At 50.9% G+C, this 20,362-nt stretch overlaps 1 protein-coding gene and 1 long non-coding RNA gene across 2 annotated transcripts in view; one reads left to right on the top strand and one right to left on the bottom strand.

Annotated features, from left to right (window-relative positions):
- Positions 1–4,093: 4,093 nt before the first annotated feature.
- On the top strand, positions 4,094–5,784 carry LOC129472732 (uncharacterized). Its single transcript, XR_008654031.2, has 2 exons — positions 4,094–4,403; positions 5,223–5,784. It is a non-coding gene; the product is annotated as an uncharacterized lncRNA (long non-coding RNA).
- A 2,626-nt stretch (positions 5,785–8,410) lies between these two features.
- FBXO2 (F-box protein 2) overlaps positions 8,411–20,362 on the bottom strand; it is a 37,528-nt gene continuing 25,576 nt past the window's right edge. The window contains exons 6-7 of the transcript XR_008654029.2: positions 18,049–18,172; positions 8,411–8,564 (exon numbers count right to left, since the gene is read on the bottom strand). The gene's annotated coding sequence lies outside the window, so the exon portion shown is untranslated. The remainder of the gene's footprint in view (positions 8,565–18,048; positions 18,173–20,362) is intronic.

Raw genomic sequence — 20,362 nt, 5'->3', positions numbered from 1 at the left:
CCCAGCTACCTGCTTGCAAGAGTGGAACTGGTGAGCGCACTGAGCCGGTGTCAGGGCCGGGCATGGAGGCCTCCAGCGGCTGATAGTCCTGCAGGAAACAGCCCCAGGGGAGGAAGCTGAGCCCTCTCCGCCAGGATCAGGCCCAGTTCCGGGAAACCAGGGGGCCCAGAGGGGAAGGGTGGCCTTCCAAGGATGGAGTCTCAGGAGGATTCTGGGGTCCCACGGTGTTGAAGGCCAAAGTTTCAGCAGGGGCAGCATCACCTAGTGGTTGGGGGCTCGGGCCCTGGAGACCCTGGCCTGCCTTCAAATCCCTGCTCTGCTACTTTCAAGCTGCATGGCCTTAGGCCAGTGGCCTGAGCCTCAGCTTTCTCACCTATAAAATGGGGACAATAACAGTACCTATCCTCAGAGGGCTGTGGTGAGGGTTAAATAAGATGGTGCAGGTCAAACGCTCGGCACAGTGCCTGGCACCTAGTAAGCGCTCAAGAAATCTCGGTGTTTGTTTGACTTCATCTTTGAATTCGTTTCGGAATGAGGCAGAGGGCCACACGTTTCCTTGGTGAATAATCTCCAACCACTTTCATTTCCTTCCAGATTGTCTGACTCAGGGGAGACTGTGCTCAGCATTGTCTAGAATGTTCTTCGATGTCAGCTGGTCAAAGCGAAAACACACTGCTGCACCCTGCAACCCCTCACCCAGAAAAGGTATGGTCAGGCACCCAGGTGCCCAGGCCCCCACCCTGGAAGCCCCACCCCTTGGCAACCCCACCCCAGGGAGCAGGGCCTTCACCCAGCAAAGGAGCCAATCAGGAGACTCCTGGCAACATTCAGGGACTCTGGGTCCCCCGGCTCCACTCTTTGATCAGAGTCGGGAGGGGACTGAGGGTGGGCATGGGGGCGACATGGAACCAGAGCTGAGCCAGTTGCCAGCAGCAGCAGGTGCCACTGCAAGCCTGGGCTTCCAGGGACTCCCAGGATCCTGGGAGAGGGAGGGGTCCTGGAGGGTGGTATTTGTAACTGCTTGCACCGGGAGCTGCATGCTCTTTTTTGCTCTCTCTCCAGATGGAGTGGTTCCTGTGTGACAAATCAGAGATGTAATTGCATTTCTCCTGGATGGGCAGGTGGGTGCCTCCTGCAGAGAAGGTCCAGGTCCCAGGAAATGGAAGCCAGGGAGCTGCTGCCACCCCTCAGTGTGGGTACAGCGCACCACTGCTCCATTTTGCAAATGAGAAAACAGACTCAGAGAGGTTGAATGCCTTGCCCAAGGTCACACATTCGTTAAATGTGGAAGGAAGGGTCTGAAGCCCAGGTTTCTGGCTCCAAGTTCAGACCTCTCTCAGGGGTAGAGGAAGTGATGCAGAGACAGTCTCTTGGGGAAATGATTAGAGGTCACCTGCTTTTTGGCCACCACAGGGGCTGGGTCCCTTGGTCTCCCCAGTGGAAGGCCCTGCAGTGGGAAGTGGGAACAGATGTGGGAGGTGAGATGACATGGTGGGAACCAGGGGATCAGGATGGGGTTCTGGCCTTGCTTTGATCCTAGCTCCCTGTGTGACCTTGGACAGATCCCTTCCCCTCTCTGGGCCTCATTCTTTTCAGCTGTAAAATGAAGAGGTTTCCATCTTCAAGCTGCCCTTTCTTGCTCTCAGACTTCAAAGAGATGATCCAATCCTCTCAGATGTCACGTGAAGGAATTGAGGCTCAGAGAAGGGCAGGGTCTCACCCAGGGTCACACAGCTCTTCATGGAAGAACCAGACAAAGATCTGACGCTGGACTGGAGATGGCCCACCAGTCCAGTCATAGGCATCCTTTCATGGGCTAGTGCCAAGACATCTCTGCCCAGCTGAGCCGGGCCAAACCCAGCCTTTGAGACTCTCCCAAGACCTCACTTTCCCCTACTCAAGCCCCATGGCTTTAATCCCAACATTGTCTATGCTGTGGGCTTGCAGCTTGGTTCCAAGGAGTTTTTTTTTTAATGAGGAGATGGCAGAGGGACCACGATGACTGAATCAAAGGGGCAGGAGGAGCTGCCGCCGGCTCCTTCTCGGCTTCTTCCTGGCTCCTCCTCTGAGCCTCTCTCTCAGCCATGGTGAGGGGTTCCTGCCAGGGATAGTGAAGGTGCCAGAAAGGCTTTGACCGAGACTTCACAAAGGCCAACAGCAGGCCCTAGACCTGGGCCAGGCCCAACACAAAAGGACTTTTAAAGCCCTTCCCAGTATCAAAGCAAACAATGTCCAGTAACGGCCCACACTCAATAGAACATTATTTGCCAACAATTTTTAAAGAGGTTTTTATGATTTTGTTTTTGGAATTGCCTGGCTACCAGGCACTGATTTAATTGGCAGTTGGCTATGCTTTCTCATCCATTCTCTTGTCTACTTGGGAATTCTTACCAAGTGAGAAAATGTAGCTGACAAATTGCTTTCATGCATAATGACACATTTATGAATACCTAATGTGGTAATTAATGCAGTTGACCTAATGTTACATTTTGTTGACATTTAACATTTATTAATTTCGATTTCACAGTTTTCCTTTCCCATTTGGTAGCCAATAAATATTTTACGGTCTCAGATATTTTTGCAGGATCTTTAAAAGCTCATACACCCAAAGTCCTAGAGTGACCTGGAATAAGGATCTTCTCTGGGCCTCAGCTTCCCTGTCCTGCTCTCCAGCCCCAGGAAGGACTCTTTAGAACCACACTTGGTCATTCCAAGGCCAAGGCCAACAGAAGCTGCCAGCAATGCCCACAATGGAGAGAGGCTCAGAACCACACGAAGACGGAAACAAAAACCTTCCTCTCACCCATCAAGAGCAAAGCAATAAAAAATGTTATTTTGCCAGTCGGTTGAATTTCATTTGTGTGGTTTGGAGTGTATTTCCTAGTTAATGAACCTGCCACATTTATGACCTCCCTTTTTCACTTCAATAGAGAGGAATGGGGAAAAGAAACGGGGAAAAGCTGCAATATTTCCCCCACGCAGCCGGCAGCTGACAGCTGCAGGTCTGGGCAGGGCAATGCTGCACAGCTGTGGACTCAACAGCCTGGTCAAGACAAGCCTGCCAGGAAAGCGTTTGCACCTGCAGCGTAAGTGTTCTGGGTTTGCTCGGGGAGCATCCTCAGCAGATGGGTGTGCGCTCCCCTCCAAGTATCTTGACTGGGTAAAGGTGACAGGGACTGCCTTCCTCTGCCAGGCAGGCTCTGAGGTTAACAACTGACCAGAGCCCTCTACCTAGTTGAGTAGGTTTGCACAAAGCAAACTGCCTTGAATAAACTTGTGCAAACAAGTTTTGTGCTCTGCTCAAAGTGCAAAGCCACTTTGAGAATCACACTGTGTGTGACTTATACCCTCTCATGACCCACCCTTGAGGCTCTACTTTTGGGAAATCAGCCAGGTCCCTGACCCAGCAGCTCTGAAGACCAGGGAGGGAAGAGGCACCTGGCCGGTCGTTGGGCATTTAACACCAGTGCTTGGCACAGGGATGGCCTGGGAGGCTCTGCCTTCCTGAGGAACAGAAGAGACCCAATCCTAGCCCTGGGCTCTGACCCTCCAGTGGAAATTGTTGCCAAGAGAAAATCTCAGCCCATCACTTCCTAGCTGCAAGATGCTGGGGAAATTACTTCATATTTCTGAAGCTCAGTGTTTCTATCTAAAAAATGGGGATTAAAAAAAAATACATATAAGCACCTGAAGAGGAGAATCCATGTCAAGTGTTTGGAATACTGCCTGGCACATCATGAGTCTCCATTGCATGTTGTTGTTGCTGTTGTTATTAGAATTATTATTACTGTCTAAAAGAAGCTGGCCTCTCCTCTCACCAGACTCTGCCTGGATAACTTCATAGCAGCTCCTGGCTAGAGCAAGCTGACTGTTTGGAAACAGACAGAGACAGGTTCAATCCCAGTGCCACTATTACTAATTAAATGACCTTGGGGAAGTTGCTTAAATGCTCTACGCCTCAGTTCCCGACTTATGAAATCAGTATAGTAACAGTACCTATCTTCCAGAATTACCTGGCTCAAAGGAAGTGTTGACTGTTGATTAAATGAATAAAGAAATGAACACTGGTATGCCAGTCAGGGGCTTTTGGTCACAAACCACGAAAGCCCAACCAAGCTAGTTCAAGGAGAAGGGCATCTAGCAGCTCTGGTAATGGAAAAGGCCAGACGTGACAGCACTGGCTTCAGACACAGCTGAATCCAGGGACTAAAGCATATCCTTTGACCTGTTAGTGCTCTCCCTCTGTCTCTGTCTCTTCTGCACACAGCTTCTTCCACGTGGCAGGGGCAGGGTGAGGCCACAGACAGCTCCCGCTCACATCATCCCAGCTAATGGCTTCACAGGAAAGAGTGAAGCAAAATCCCAGAGAAGTCTGATTGTCCCAGCCTGGATCTCATGGCTGTGTAAGTAGGGAGAGCTGCAGGGATGCAACAGTCCCCACAGCCAAATGGAGTGATGGGGGGATGTCTCTCCAGAGGACGGGGTTCTGTTACCAGAAGGGGAAGAAATGAGACTGGGCAGGTACAAACGGTATGGCTATGTCAGGGGTTCCCAGCAGAGGGCCTGGGCAGCTAGTCAGGGTGGGGCCACAGCCTGTGAGCACAGAGGAGAGAGAAGAAGACAGGGGAAGGAAGTAGAGGGGGAATAAGAGAAAGGGGTAGGGCCTGGACCACCTGGGCTAAACCTCTGAGCCAAGCATCTATACAGGCCCCCAAAACACATACATCCACTGTGTAACAACCACCCTGTTTGTGTGAGGCCAACCCCACGATAGCCCCAAACCCTCCTGCCAAGAGGTAACCCATGCCCCTTGCCACAGCAATTCGTTTAGATAAACCAGGTCTGAGCTGATCGGTTTGTGCCATTCCTCTGGCCATACATCTTGGCTCTGAAGTAGGGGGGCCAGTCAGCCTTCCTTCAGGCTGAGGACTTTTGCTGGGATTCTAGGACATAGACATCTCTCTCCTTTTGGTCTAGGAGGTATGGCTGGAACTATGCAGCCCTTCTGTCACCATGAGGGAAGCCCTCTTCTAATCAAAACTAACATCAGAAATAGAAAAGACTGGAGAGATGGGAAAATAATTGGGCCTTGTTGATACCAGCTGCTGAGTCAAATAACCCTGGAGGCTGCCTTAGCCCTGCACTCCCAGTGACATCTGCTGATAAAGCCCCGGTGTGGTTGAAGTCACTTTGAGCTGAGTTTTTCTATTACATTTCTGCAGGGGCAGTGGAAAAGCTGAGGGAACTGGAGAACAGCTGCTGTCCTCTCCCTGCGCACATCTGTCTGCCTCATGCCAAAGGGAGACAATGGCTAAAGGGGGCCTGTATTGATCAGGCCCTGCAGAGAAACAGAACGCACAGGATGTGTATGCATGTATAGGTAGGTAGGGAGACAGAGAGTGGGGAGACAGAGATTTGAGAAATTGGCTCATGTGATTACAGAGGCTGGCAAGTCCAAAATTTGCAGGGTGGGTGATATGGTTTGGCTGTGTCCCCACCCAAATCTCATCTTGAATTGTAGCTCCCATAATTCCCACGTGTCATGGGAGGGACCCCATGGGAGGTAATTGAATCATGGGGCTGGGTCTTTCCCATGCTGTTCTCACGATAGTGAATAAGTCTCAGGACATCTGGTGGTTTTATAAAAGGGAGTTCCCTGCACAAGCTCCCTTTTGCCTGCTGCCATGGAAGACGTGCCTTTGCTCCTTTGCCTTCCACCGTGATTGTGAGGCCTCCCCAGCCTCGTGGAGCTGTCAGTCCATTAAACCTCTTTTTCTTTATAAATGACCCAGTCTCGGGTATGTTTTTATTGGTAGTGTGAGAACAGATGAATACAGTGGGCCAGCAGGTTGGAGACCCAGACAGGAGCCGATGCTGCAGCTCGAGTCCCAAGGTTTCTGCTGCAGAATTACCCCTTCCTCAAGGGAGGTCAGGTTTTGGTCTTATTCAGGCCTTCAACTGATTGGATGAGGCCCACCCACATTATGGAGGGCCACCTGCTTTCGTCAAAGTCCACTGATTTGAATGTTAAGCTCATCCAAGAACACCTCACAAAAATATCCAGAATAAGGTTTGGCCACATATCTGGGCACCATGGCCCAGTCAGGCTGACACATCAAATTAACCATCACGGGGTCCCCAGATGCATCTTGTTCGATCTCCTCATGCAGAGATAAAGAAGCAGAGGTCCAGAAAGGCCCAGTGGTCTGTCCAAGGTCACAGGGCAATGTAGCAGCAGAGCCTCACTACCTCCATCCTGACTCCCAGGCCAGGGGTCTCTGGACAGTCCCCTTTCTCCTGTATGGCTCGTGGAAACCCAGGGACCAGAGGAGACAGACCAGAACAGGAGCCACAGGCGACAGGCCTGAGTCATTGGCCTGAGAGAACAAATTCAGGTTGGCATGCAATTTGCATATTATTTCCACGTTGTTCCCTAAAGTTCAAAATATACAGAAATTCCCCAGTTCTGCTTCTTTTCTTATGGCCTCCTGGTTTCAGCTGCATCTGTTTAGAAGGACCCCAGAGGGCACCGGTTCTCTGGGTGGATCACCTGCCCCCTGCCCTCTCCTGACGCTGGCCCTGAGACTGCAAGGGCCACCAGGGCAGGAAGCCCTTTCTTTGACCTGATCCGGGTTCTCCACAGTGTCGATGCACCACTGCCCACGTGGGTGTCGCTTTCAGGTGGTGCACGTATGGACATTTTTTATTTTAATAGTCATGTATTCATTTTTATGTTGCTCTGAATTTATGACTGGGGATGCTGGTTTCCTATTTATGGTGGTGATATAAAGTTTCCCTTTAAATGAAATTTCAGTTTTTTAAAAGTGAGTCAATGAAAATAAAAATTGTAAGTAAATAATAGAACAGGCAGTATGTCGATATGGCCAAAACAGAGATGAAATGACTGAGGGTTTTAGGAATGCTGGACTGATGCAAATGTCTCCTGCTACCATGTCAGCCCAGTGCCCAATTCCACTTGACCTGTCGTCAGTGGAGGGGGTCTTATGTGTTGGGAAGAAGTGCCTTACTAGCTTTGAGACACCTGAGGCACCATGGTGTGCCCAGCCACCTTGCCCCAGAACCCTGTAGTCCCGGGAAAGGGTCTGGCACTAGTTCTTGCGACCCAGCGTCTATCAACAGAGCATCTCACCAGGACCCTCTTCTTCCCATGCCTCCCAGAAGGGGAGTTGTGTTTCCCCACCTAGACCACCCATCAACATGGAAACAAGCCATTTCTCCATGCGTAAAAGCCTGCAATGTAATTAATATCCCCTCCATTTAACTGGACTATAATACTCTCACCGTTAATAAGCTAGCTAAGAGCTCCGCTTGAAATTAATAACTTGCAAATGACCCAAGAGCCCTGGTTTCATACCTTCTTTTTTTAAACAACAAAAAAAAACCACACAGAATTTAAATAGAAAAGCAATTCTCATTTATGAGCCAGTATCATTATTCATAACTGGAGAATTGTAAGGAGTAAAACTCTCTTCCACTTAATTAGAATCTTGAACATCACAGGAAAAGAGGGGAGCCCATATCTAGCGCCGGGGTTGAGAAGGCAAAAAGCACAAATCAAAAGCAAAAACATCCCCCCACGTAGCTGCAGGTCCACGCGGCCACGCGAGGAACAGGACCCAGCAGCTGTGCATGGAATCCAGCGCTCGCAATCACGTTGGGGCTGAGGCTGGCAGGGGAGGAATATGCAGAGATACCAGCGTGTCATATCCGTGTCCTCAAGATAGCAGCAATAACGTCTAATCTTAAACTACAAGGGAAGCCGGAAGGGAGAGAGCAGAGATAGTGAATGGAGAAGCAGAGGCGAGATTAGAGGCTCAGGGAGGAAGAGAGGGGATTTGAGGCAGGAGGGGAGGAAGAGGAAAGAACGGTGCGTTTTCTCCCACGATGGTGGCCCAGCCCTGTGGCCCAGCCTGGCCCCACCCTCCTCTAGCCACCAGACACTTGGCATATAGGATCTCATTTTTAGCCTCACAGTAATAACCTGCAAGCCTCACAAAATGATCCATATTTCAGCCAGGCACAGTGGCTCACGCCTGTCACCCCAACACTTTGGGAGGCTGAGGCCGGGGGATTGCTTGAGCCCAGGAGTTCGAGACCAGCCTGGGCAACATGGTGAAACCCCATCTCTACTAAAAATACAAAAAGTTAGTCAGGCATGATGGTGCATGACTAATTTATAGTCCCAGCTACTTGGGAGGCTGAGGAGGGAGGATTGCTTGAACCTGGGAGGTGGAGGTTATAGTGAGCCGAGACTGCGCCACTGTACTTAAGCCTGGGCAATACAGTGAGACCCCTGTCTCAAAATAATAATAATAATAACCATCGTCATCATCCGTATTTTAGTAAAGGTGAGAAGATAATGCTCAGAGAGGTTGATGAACTTGCCCTGGGGTTGCCCAGCCAGTGAGTGACAGAGCTGGGAAGCAAAGTCAAGTTTCTTTGATTGCGTGCCAGGCAGAGCACCTCGGCCACCAACCTTTTCCGTTTGCATGGCAGATTCTGCTGTGCTCGTTCTCCCCACTGCCCTCTGCTCGCTTAGCATCCTGGTGAAGTAGACATCACAATCACACACCACAGATTTGGAAGCTGAAGCTCAGACTAGCCAAAGACAAGTCCTGGCCAAGGCCAAGGACTGGAACTCAAACACAAGCCTTGAGACCAAAGGCCAGAGCTTGCCTCACTCTAAGGCACAAATATCAGGAAAGCTGATGGTTCACCCAAAACACCAAATTCTGCTGATCCCCAGGAGGAGGCGTCTGGGCCTGGGGACTTGCAGGTCGCCTGATCCAGCGGTTGCCTGCCAGACCCCAAGGATCCCCTGTCTGTCACCCACAGCCGCCTGGAAGGTTCAGAACTCACCTCCAACCCACCCTGGAAAGTGTGACATACCTAACCCAGTTCAACTCTATAAATAATAACACCAACAATAGCTGTCCTTTGAAGAGTGCTTCCCGTGGGCGGGGCACCATGCTAAGCCTTCACCTGGAGTAACCCAGCAGACTCACTGGAATGAAGTAGATGCTTTTCTCCTCCTTTTAGAAGAGAGAAAACTGAGGCACAGGGAGGTCAGGCAAGAAGGTCACATGGCTGGTCAGCAGCTCAGCCTCCACGGCCTGCCCATAACCCCAAGCAGGTACAGTCCTCACTAATACTAACATCAGCAACAATTGCTAAGTGCACACTGAGGACCCCCTGAGGGAGGGGCTGTTAGCATCCGCCACTTGATAGGAGAGAAAACTGGGGCACAGAGGGGAGTGGCTTGCCCAGGGTCACACCGTTGAGGGCAGAGCTGGGATTTGAATCCAGAAAGGGCAGCCCTGGGACCATGCTTTGAGCCGCCTCTGCTCACGCAGTTGCATGGGGGGTGCCCCAGGGCATCCTGTGGTTCTCTCCAGCTGTCCAGCAGAAGCGTTTCTGCCCCATTCTCCCCTCCCTTCCTGAGCTCTTGGTTTGCTACTCATCCAGCCTGTCCTCTGGCTCCTGCAAGCTGAGCCCCTCCTCCATCAAAGCTGCCTTCTCCTCCGCCCTCACAGCGCCCCTCTGTGTGGCCCCCTCTCCGGCGGAGCCCTCTCGACAGACTAAACAGACTCAGAAGGTCCAAGCTACAAACCCACTGGACAGGTGGGAAGACAGATGCCCCAAAGAGGATGACCTGACTTGCCCAAGGCCACACCCTCCTCCCCTCCCCGCTAGACTCAAGCAGCCTGCCCCACAGCCTCCGGTCCCCATCCCAAGCCAGCACCCACATCTCTTCCCCAAATCTCATCCCCAACAACGACATGGAGTGAGACCTCCTGCCAATGTCCCAGGAAGAGCTCTCGGCTCTGAGATGCTCTGCCAGCTGGCAGGGCCAGGTCCCCATAGAGGCCACCTGCTACGTGAGGACACGGGGCAGTCACCACCAGGAGGCTCTTGGGCCAGTCTGGTTCAGCAGCTACTGTCTCTTGCCAGCTGTATGCAGGACACACCCTGTTAGCTTTAGGCTAGCAGAGCCAACAAGCCCAGATGCCTCAAAAATTCGTTCATTGTCCCTTTCGAGGGACCAGATTACTTGGGCGGCGGTTCCCAAGCACCAGGTTGTGAACCAGCTGCAACGGAATCACTTCTCAAAAATAATAGCTTCCTGGGTCCCGCTCCCAAGAGAGTGTGATCCAGCTGGTCCTGGGGAGGGCCCACAAATCTGTATTTTAACAGCCCTGTTCCCACCCACGTCATCGTGGCAAGCAGGCTTCGGAAACTCTCTTTGCTCAGAACAAGCACTTCACTCACAGAGGGTCAAACTTGGAGGCAGTTTAAAGACCTTCTAGTCTAACCCACCCATTGTCCAGACAGGAACACTGAGGCTTAGGGGGCTTGTCCTGGGTCACAGAGTGACTCAGTGACAGTGCTATCACCCAAACCCCAGTGTCCCAACTCCTAGACCAGGAAGCTTGCCCTTCTATTAAGACATTTTGGGAAGATGGCAAGAAAGTCCTTCCAGCTCAGGGCAGGAAGTCGTGCTTGGCACAGAGCAAGACCTTTGTGGAAAATTGGTGGATGAGAATGAAGAACATTGAATTGTGGGCAGATACTGCCTGTTTCTGCCTGTCTCTCCCCAATTCCATGAGGTCCTGGTAGGGCTTAGTCACAATGCTCTACAAAACATAGTCACAGGAACACACACACACTCATGCACATACCGGCACACACAGACATACACACTCATGTGCGCACGCACGCACACACACACACACACACTTCGTGGGTGTGAGATCAGGCCAGGCTGCCCAGAATTCTAATCCTCCTGATCACACTGATTGGCTCAAGAATGAACATCATGGGTTGGGCGTGGTGGCTCACGCCCGTAATCCCAAAACTTTGGGAGGCCGAGACAGATGGATCATCTGAGGTTGGAAGTTTGAGACCAGCCTGGCCAATATGGTGAAATGCCGTCTCTACTAAAAATACAAAAATTAGCTTGGCATGGTAGCACGCAGCTGTAATCCCAGCTGCTCAGGAGGCTGAGGCAGGAGAATCGCTTGAACCCGGGAGGCGGAGGTTGCAGTGAGCTGAGATCATGCCACTGCAATCCACCCTGGGCGACAGAGCAAGACTCTTTCAAAAAAAAAAAAAACACCTGACCCAAGAAGATCAATCAGAGATTTGACACCTGAACCCAGCAAGGAAGATCTCTCTTCCTTTTGGGTAATGAGTTATAGGGGTTTGGGGCTACCATTGGCCTTCTTCCCTAACACATGGAGAAAGGCTTTGTGAGAACACCTGAAGGGATACAGGCTCCAGATATGCAAAAGAGATGATGTCCTGACAATAGCATTTGGGCTCCTGGATCTAGCCTTTCCTGAAACTGGGAAACCCTGAGCACCCAGTTACATGAGCCAATAAACTCACTTTTTGACTTAAGCTTGTTTAAGGTGGGGTTTTTGTCACTTGCAACCAAAAGAGTGCTGACTAGGGTCCTGGGACACACCTGTTTGGGGGCAGAAAGTGGGAGGCAGAACATTTCATTGCCCTCAGCCCCTGTGACTGTCTAGGGAGGCCCTTGTCCATAAGGAAGGCATGGCATCTCGGGAGAAGCCATGTGAAGATCACAGGGGCATGTCCTGGACTGAGAGTCAGAACACCTGGGCTCTTTCACTCTCAAGCTGTGTGACCTTCGACCAGTCAACCAACCCCTCTTTGTCAACCATGCCTTTTATTTTCTGTGTTCTGATACTTTGACATCTGGGGCTTTGTGACCCTGGAGGGTTAAGAGTTGGTAAATTATTAGAGATAGTAACCAACTTGCCCATGAGCCCATTTGCTTTGAAAATGCAAACCAATCAATCCAGAGTCTATACCCGCAACTACCTCTTTTACTGGCTCTCACACTTTGGACCACTATCCACCTGCCCTGATCACTCCAGGGTCATCTACCAGACAACTAGGGGCAGCCTTTGTGGCCCAGAATGCACTGAAATCATTCAAACTAGCCAACCCTAAGCCGGCTTGCTCTGCCTGATTCGTTCCTTCTCATGGAAACCACAATAAATGTTCTTGCCCACGATTTCCCCCTCCCTCTACCTCCTGACTGCCCCTATGTGCCCCCTCATGGCTGGAAAAGCCCACTCCTCTTGGGATCTGTGAGTGTAACAAGCTTTTTTTTTTTATTTTTTTTGAGGCGGAGTTTCGCTCCTGTCGCCCAGGCTGGAGTGCAATGGCGTGATCTTGGCTCACTGCAACCTCCGCCTCCCAGGTTCAAGCAATTCTCCTGCCCCAGGCCCCCAAGTAGCTGGGATTACAGGAGCCCGCCACCATGCCCAGCTAATTTTTGTATTTTTAGTAGGGACGGGGTTTCACCGTGTTGGCTAGGCTAGTCTCGAACTCCTGACCTCACGTGATCTGCCCGCGTCGGCCTCCCAAAGTGCCGGGATTAGAGGCGTGAGCCACTGTGCCCAGCCACAAGCTGTCTTTTCAACGGCAGTTGTCTACTAATCTGTTGACCTCACCATATCTGGAATCAGACGTGATTGTGTAAAAAGGCTTGAAGTTACAGAGGGCTCCGCAGATGAGAGGGTGCATTCAAACCCAAAGACAGTCCTTCCAGAACACTACAATTAGATTGCCTTTGGAGCAGGTAGAACTGGAATTATCATCCTATTCTTCAGATGGGTAAACTGAGGAATAGCAAGGTAAATGTCTTGCCCTAAGACATACAGCCGGTTTTCCAAAGATCCAGAACTGGAAGTCAAGACAGGAGAAGGTATAATCCAGGCCAGCTGGGGTTAACCAAGGAGTGTGTCTTGGAGGGGATAGACAGGCGCATGCCACACACAGGCACACCATGTATGCACACACACTCATGCACATTGTCTCTTTCTGCCAGCCCTGGCTGAATTAAGAATGCATGTGCTGTAGAGGACCGGCTAGACAATTTTCCTGTCACTCTCGCTCCTAATTTATCCCTGCTCATCCTTGGACACAACTGGGAATCTCTTTAAGGCTCATAATTGGGCCCCTTCAACTGGCTTTGTTTCCATGCCTCACCACATGACTCCGCCTCTCCCCAAGCTTTTCAGTGGCTGCTCTCTCAGCCCAACGAAGCCCAACAAATCCTTCCTGCAAACGTGCATGTCTTGGGCTCAGAATAACCTACCAAAAGAAAATAAAACCCCCATGAAGTGAGTCCAGGTGACTCAAAGCATTCTGCTGGCAGCAGCATTTCCGGCATCTGCTTTCTCTCTGGATCACAAACATTTCTCATCTGCTGGAGCCATCCAAGCCAAGCCCACAGGCAGCCAGGGAAGCCCACGGCCCTGGAGACCCCAAACAACTGCACTGCAATGATTAGATGCTCCCCATCTTCCTGCCAGGAGTGTGTTGGGGACGGGGAAGGAAGACATCTAGTCTTTTGTGCAGATAGAGAATAACAATAATCATAGTAATCGTCAGTACAAAGTCATTGCCACTCACTATATGCCAGCCATTGTTCTATTAATAGGCACTTCGCATTTCTTAGCTCATTTAGTCCTCACACCAAGTCAATAAGACAATTATTAATACTGTGCCCATTTTACAGGTGGGGACACCTGCAAAGACTGAGTCCATCTGACAACCCACGATCAGCACCCTTACATGGCAATGATCAGTGGAGCAGAGAAATGGCTGCCCCTTTAAGTGGGATGTGCTGTTCCAATTTGCCACAGTCCCCACCAGTCCCTGTTATATTATACCCTGTCTGCCTCACTCACTTAAGTCACTTGCTCTGCACCTATGGGTGTCTGAGTTGTCAACCTCTACACTATGCTGCCTCCTCCCTCGTGCTTCCTTCACTCTCGTCTGCTTCTTCAGGAATCAGGATTTGGGGCCTGTAAATCTGCAGAAAGCTCGACCCTTCCCTTTCCTACAGACTGACTCCTCCAGGAAGCCTTCCCTGCTTAATCATCAATGCTGCAAATGTCTAAGCTGAAAGGATTATTTGAGGTCATTTGGTTCTAACCCATCAGTTACAGATAAGGATACTGAGGCCCAGAGAGCTAGGAATGCTGCTGTCCGCCTGGTCCCACATCTAACGGTCATCAAGCCCTGTCCGCCAACAACGTCAGCATGCCCCTTCCTACCTTTCGGGGAGGTAGGGCTGGGGTTGTTCTCATGCCCGTTTTATGGATGAAGGAACTGAGGCAAGATGCTGGGTCTCTCTTTGCAATGTCTGAGGCTGCTCTCACTTCCGAGGGCTCCCTGACCACGGGCCAAGGCTGTTTGGCCCTCCCAGTATTCCTGAAGCTTCCATCAGTCCCTGAGCTCTAGAACCAGGTCTGGGCCCCTCACCTTTGCCTGGGCACAGGGCCTCAAGGAGCCCTAGCTTTGTGCTGCGCCTAAGCCTCCTTGCCCGATATTCCGGCCCTTCGTTTGACCTCCTCCATTTCACATCTGGCCCAGCTACACTGTCCTTCCAGGTGTAGGTGGGGCTGGATTCTGCTCATTTCCCAATGGAAGAAAGAGCATCGCAGAGAGGCTGAATGTGACCTAAGGCCACACAGGGACTCCTGGCAAAGCTGGCGGCAGCACCTGACCCCAACCCCTCTCTTACCATATTTTTCTCTCCACTCTGTGACCCATTCTTTCTGCTCGGGCCTCCCTCTGGGTACCCTGACCACCTGGGAGACATTTCTTTTTCTGAGTGGGCAGTAGAGTCTTAGACCCACCCCAGACAGTCATTTTTGTGGAACCTTTGATACACACACCCTGGCAGGTCCCTTAGGGTCCCTTCCCTCCTACTTCCAGGACCTGCCTACCTCTGGATAACCCAAGACTGTCTGTACAGCTATGCATGTTGCACACTGGTCGCCCAGCACAGCCACACGCTGCAGTCCTAATGGTCACTTACTAGGCATCTCCACGCGTCCTGCACAGTACAGCTGCCACCTGCAGGAAGGGTTGCAGCAGCCTGCCACTCCCGGGCACCAGTGAGCCTCTCCTTCTCCACTCTGCACCTCCCTACCCTCCCACCACCACCTCTCAAGCAATCGGGTGGCCACCAGGGCTGGCAGGAAAGGTCCCCTGAGTAGGGGAAATCTTGCTTGGCCATAATTAAACTCCACGCTGTGCAGGCTGCAGACAAAAGGGAACCCATAATGGGATTAGAATTGTAATAAATTAAAATCATAAATTCAATAAACGCCTTCTCAGCTCCCTCTGGAAATGGCCAGCCCACAGCAGCTGGCTTTGGTAGGCATAACGGAGGGGCCGTGGGAAGACAGGTCAGTGCAGACAGGCAGGCTGCAGTTTCAGCTGCTGGTCCCAGCTGACTGGGGCCAGGTCGGGGACCCTTCTCCAGAGCAGACTCCCCCAAGGGCAGGCCATGACCACTGGTGGTGCTCCAGAACCCACCATGGCTCCCTATCACCCCACCATTTAATCCAGCTTAGTTGTTCACCAACTTCCTGCCTTAGGATTTACTGACACACGCCTCTGCCACTCATCATTTGGGCTTCCATTAAATGGCCATTGGCCTCAAATGTACAGGATGGTGGAAGGGATGCATTTGACATGGGAAGGTTCTGAGTTTGAATCCCAGCTCCAGTACATGCAAGCAGTGAGACCTGGGATGGGTACGTGCATTCAGGGGTACTCCCCGCCTCCCACCCTGAGAACACTATTCACCCACCCTTGTACTCATCCTCTCGTTTTGCCTGTAATTTACTGAGCACCTACTGTGTGCTGGACTCTGTGCCAATCAGTGAGGAAAACAGCAGCAAGACAGGCAAGGTCATGGGGCTAGCATTCCAACAGGGGACACAGCAACAGGCAAGTTCACGAATCATGAGTTATCATTGCAGAGGGGCCACAGAGCAGAAGTCCAGGAGACCAAACATGGGGAGGGGGGAACATGAAGGGAGAAGATTTCTTTTTTCTTTTTTTTTGAGATGGAGTTTCACTCTTGTCACCTAGGCTGGAGTGAGTGATGCGATCTCGACTCACTGCCACCTCTGCCTCCCGGGTTCAAGCGATTCTCCTGCCTCAGTCTCCTGAGTAGCTGGGATTACAGGCACCCAGCACCACACCCAGCTAATTTTTGTATTTTTGGTAGAGATAGGGTTTCACCATGTTGACCAGGCTGGTCCCAAACTCCTGACCTCATGTGATCTGCCCACCTGGGCCTCCCAAAGTACTGGGATTATAGGCGTGAACCACCGTGCCCGACTGGAGAGATTTTTGTGGAGCACTAAAGCTTGAGCCGAAGTCTGAGGGTTAAGCCAAGAGAAGAGAATGGAGGAGACATGGAGCACTCTCAACACAGATGAGAGCATGTGCAAAGGCCCTGGGGTGGGAGCAGCAGAGGATCCTAGGTTGTGGTTTGTGGGTTTTTTGAGACGAGGTCTCACTCTACCCAGGCTGAAGTGCAGCGGCACGATCACGTCTCACTGCAGCCTCGACCTCCCAGGCTCAAGAGATCCTCCCACCTCAGCCTCCTGAGTAGCTGGGACTACAAGCGTGCAGTGCCACATCTGGCTAAATTTTTTTTTAATTTTTTGTAGATTGGGGTCTCACTATATTGTCCAGGCTGGTCTTGGGCTCCTGAGCTCAAGCGACCCTCTTGCCTTGGCCTCCCAAAGTGCTGGGATTATAGGCATGAGCCACCGTGCCCCACTGGACTTTTTTAAAAAAAATGTAAAATTAGGCATGAAAGTTCATGCTTATTTAGAAGGAAAAAGTGTTACAAATTACATTTAAAATACATTTTAAAACATATTTTCATTAACTGCTCAACATACATTTTTTTCTTACATTTTTGGCTGCATATTCTTTTTGGATTCCCCCTTCAACTGTCAAGATTTTGTAATATCATTTTCTAGAGAGAAGATAGATAATTCCTCCAGCATGGCTGAGTGAAATATACACATACAAATTAGCCGGGTGTGATGGCACACTCCTGTGATCCCAGCTATTAATATTACACTTGGAAGGCTGAGGTGGGAAGATCATTTGGGCATGAGAGATCAAGGCTGCAGTGAGCCGTGACTGTGCCACTGCACTCCAGCCTGGGCAACAAAGAGAGATCCTGTCTCAAAAAAGAAAAAATACATATACATACATTCATATACACAGACACATACGTGTGTATATACATACGTATATAATAAATGTATTTTGCTATGTAGGATGCACAAAACATGTGTCTTCACACACACTCACACACACACACGCACGCACACATTTATTGTCTGTAGAGCTGTGACAGGTTTGTGCCTTACTGTGGCTGGCAGAATAATAGCCCCCCAAAACTGTCTATGCCCCAATCCCCAGAGCCTGTGACTATATTAAGTTACATGGCAAAGGGAGTTGAAGCTGCTCATTGGCTGACTTTAAAATAGGGAGATTATCCTGGATGAGCCAGGTGGGCCCAAAGTCATCATAAGAGTCCTTAAAAGTGGAAGAGGCTGGCCAGGTGCGGTGGCTCATGCCTGTAATCCCAGCACTTTGGGAGGCCAAGGCAGGTGGATCACTTGAGGCCAGGAGTTCGAGCCTGGCCAACATAGCAAAACCCCATCTCTACTAAAAATACAAAAATTAGCTGGGCATGGTGGCTCACACCTATAATCCCAGCTACTCAGGAGGCTGAGGCATAAGAACCGCTTGAACCTGGGAGGTGGAGGATGCAGTGAGCCGAGATCACGCCACTGCACTCCAGCCTGGGCAACAGAGCTCGACTCTATCTCCAAAAAACAAACAAACAAAAAGTGGAAGAGGGAGAGAGAAGGGGGAGAATCAGAGACAGAGCAGTGTGAGAAGGACCCTGTTCAACACAGATGAGGGTCAGGGCCACACACCAAGGAATGCAGGAGGCCTCTGGAAGCTGGAAAAGGCATGGACGTGAATTTCCCTTTAAAGCCTCCAGAAGGGAATGCAGCCAGGCTGACACCTCGATTTTGGCCCAGGGAGACCCACTTTGGACTTCTGACCTGCAGAGCTGTAAACTAATCCATTCGTGTTGCTGAAGCCACTGCGTTTGTGGTCGTTTGTTACAGAGGCTGTCAGAAACGAACGCACCTTCAAATGCAGGCACTCTGATCAATCCCGTTTCATCTGATCACTCTGCGGAGGCGGGAGGTCTGAGTGGACAGAGACAATGGTATGGTCGGTCTTCATGGACTGCAGTTCACGTCATCTACATCTGCAAATTTTACAAACACACACAAGCGTGTGGACATGATGCTAGGGCCCCTCTCAGGGCCTCTGAAGGGATCTGTACAATAGAAGGCCCCAAGCCCTGAGAGCCATCAGTGTTTGGCAACTCCGCATTTGTCTCATTCAAACAACTCAAAGCAGATGTGGTGTTGGGGCCACAGAGAGCCTGGAAAAGGAGCTGGTGCCAGTCCAGCCAGGGCTTCGTGGCTCAAAGCAGGGGCCTGACCTCGTCCTATTCCCCAGTGGTGCTGGCATCAGACCCCAGTGGCTGCCGGGTGGTAGATGGGCTGGAGGAAAAGGGGTGGGCACCGGGCAGATCACTGCAGGAGTCCCCTCCAGGATGTGGTGGAGGAGATGGCGGGGTGGGGGTGAGGGTGAGGAAAGGAAGCAGGGGAACCGCTTAGCAGGGAGCAGCCCCAAGAGTTTCTGCCAGGTGGGAGATGGGCTTGGGGAGGAGCAATGTCAGAGCTGACTCCAAGACTCTGGCTGAGAGTTGGGAAGATCCCAAGGGGTGGGGTGGGCGGGGGCTGTGACAGAGAAGAGGGCATCCATGTGCTCACTTCCCCTTCACACCTCCAGCCTGCAGGACAGAAAAAAGCAAGTCTTTCCTCACCTTCCTGCACCTGCAACCACTACGTTGGGACAACACCAGACCAAGGACCCCTCCCCACCCAGTGTTACCAGTAAGGCTAAGAGCCTCAGCTGAGGAGGGGGTCTGCAAAAAACAGACAGAAACAGAAATAAACAGGGTTCTTTCCTCTTTGACTAGGCTCTCTGGGCTTCTCAGGTTCCTACAGGACCCCACCCATTCCCAAGCCCTGTGCTCTCCCCCACCTCTGCAGTCCCCCACGCCTAGCCTTCTGGGGGTCTCCATCTCTCCCATCCCAATGCCCAAGCCAAGCCAAGAGTTGTTGTGAGCACTTATTAAGCCACTAATTAATTGAATTTTTCCCCCTCATTGCATGCTGTTAATTAGTTTCTTGTAGTAACAGAGACTATTATTCTTGGAAGTAATAACTTGGGCCAGGAGGCAGTTTTAATGCTACTTGTAATTACCAGATGAGGCAGAGTCTTGGGCTTAGGTGGGCGGAGCTAATCCAGGACAAGAAAGGAGGAAAGTCAACATGGTTCTTCCTCATCTAAAAGATGTCTTTTATCTTGCCTTACTATTGTTCTGTATTTTCTATATTTTCTGCAATGGATAGCTTTTTTTTTTTTTTTTTTTGAGACAGAGTGTCGCTCTTATGCCCAGGCTAGAGTGAAATGGAGCGATCGCGGCTCACTGCAACCTCCACCCCCCTGGGTTCAAGCGATTTCTCCTGCCTCAGCCTCATGAGTAGCTGGGATTACAGGCATTCGCCACCACACCCGGCTAATTTTTGTATTTTTAAGAGAGACAGGGTTTCGCTATGTTGGTCAAGCTGGTCTTGAACTCCTGATCTAAGGTGATCCACCTGCCTCAGTCTCCCAAAGTGCTGGGATTACAGACATGAGCCACCTTACCCGGCCGGAAAGCATTATTTTTATAACATGAAAAGTAAGTTTTTTTTAAAGGCAGGAAAGCTTTAGAGTGGCTGTGAAATTGTCCCTGGGAGAATGGAGCTACAGAGGGCTGGGGTAGGGCCCAGTGGGGAGTGGATGCCATTTCCTTCTGCAGCTTCTGTTCCAGGCTGTCCTTTCTGTCCTCTCCCTGTGGCCCCATGGCCAGTAAGCACCAAAACCAGCGTGCAGAATCAGGGCTCTGACTCCAAGTTCAGAGACCTAACCCTGGCCTCAGACCCCCTCGTCTGGCATCTGATAGGCAGGTGTATTAGGGAGAAATCAGCCAGGGGTAAAGTCTTCCCAGATCAAGCACCAGAAAGCTACAGGGAGGAGAAGATGAACAAGAAGCATCAGAAGTTGCAAATTGCCTGTAATCCCAGCTCTTTGGGAGGCCAAAGTAGGCAGATCACCTGAGGTCAGGAGTTCAAGACTAGCCTGGGCAACATGACAAAACCACATCTCTACTACAAATACAAAAATTAGCCAGGCATGGTGGCACACACCTGTAATCCCAGCTACTCAGGAGGCTGAAGCACAATAATCACTTGAACCCAGAAGGTGGAGGTTGTGGTGAGCTGAGATCACGCCACTGCATGCCAGCCTGGGTGACACAGTGAGACTCCATCTCAAAAAA

This window comes from Symphalangus syndactylus, chromosome 22 (genome assembly GCF_028878055.3).
Source record: "Symphalangus syndactylus isolate Jambi chromosome 22, NHGRI_mSymSyn1-v2.1_pri, whole genome shotgun sequence".
Classification (NCBI taxonomy): Eukaryota; Metazoa; Chordata; class Mammalia; order Primates; family Hylobatidae; genus Symphalangus; species Symphalangus syndactylus.
This window is presented reverse-complemented; position numbering and strand designations above follow the sequence as displayed.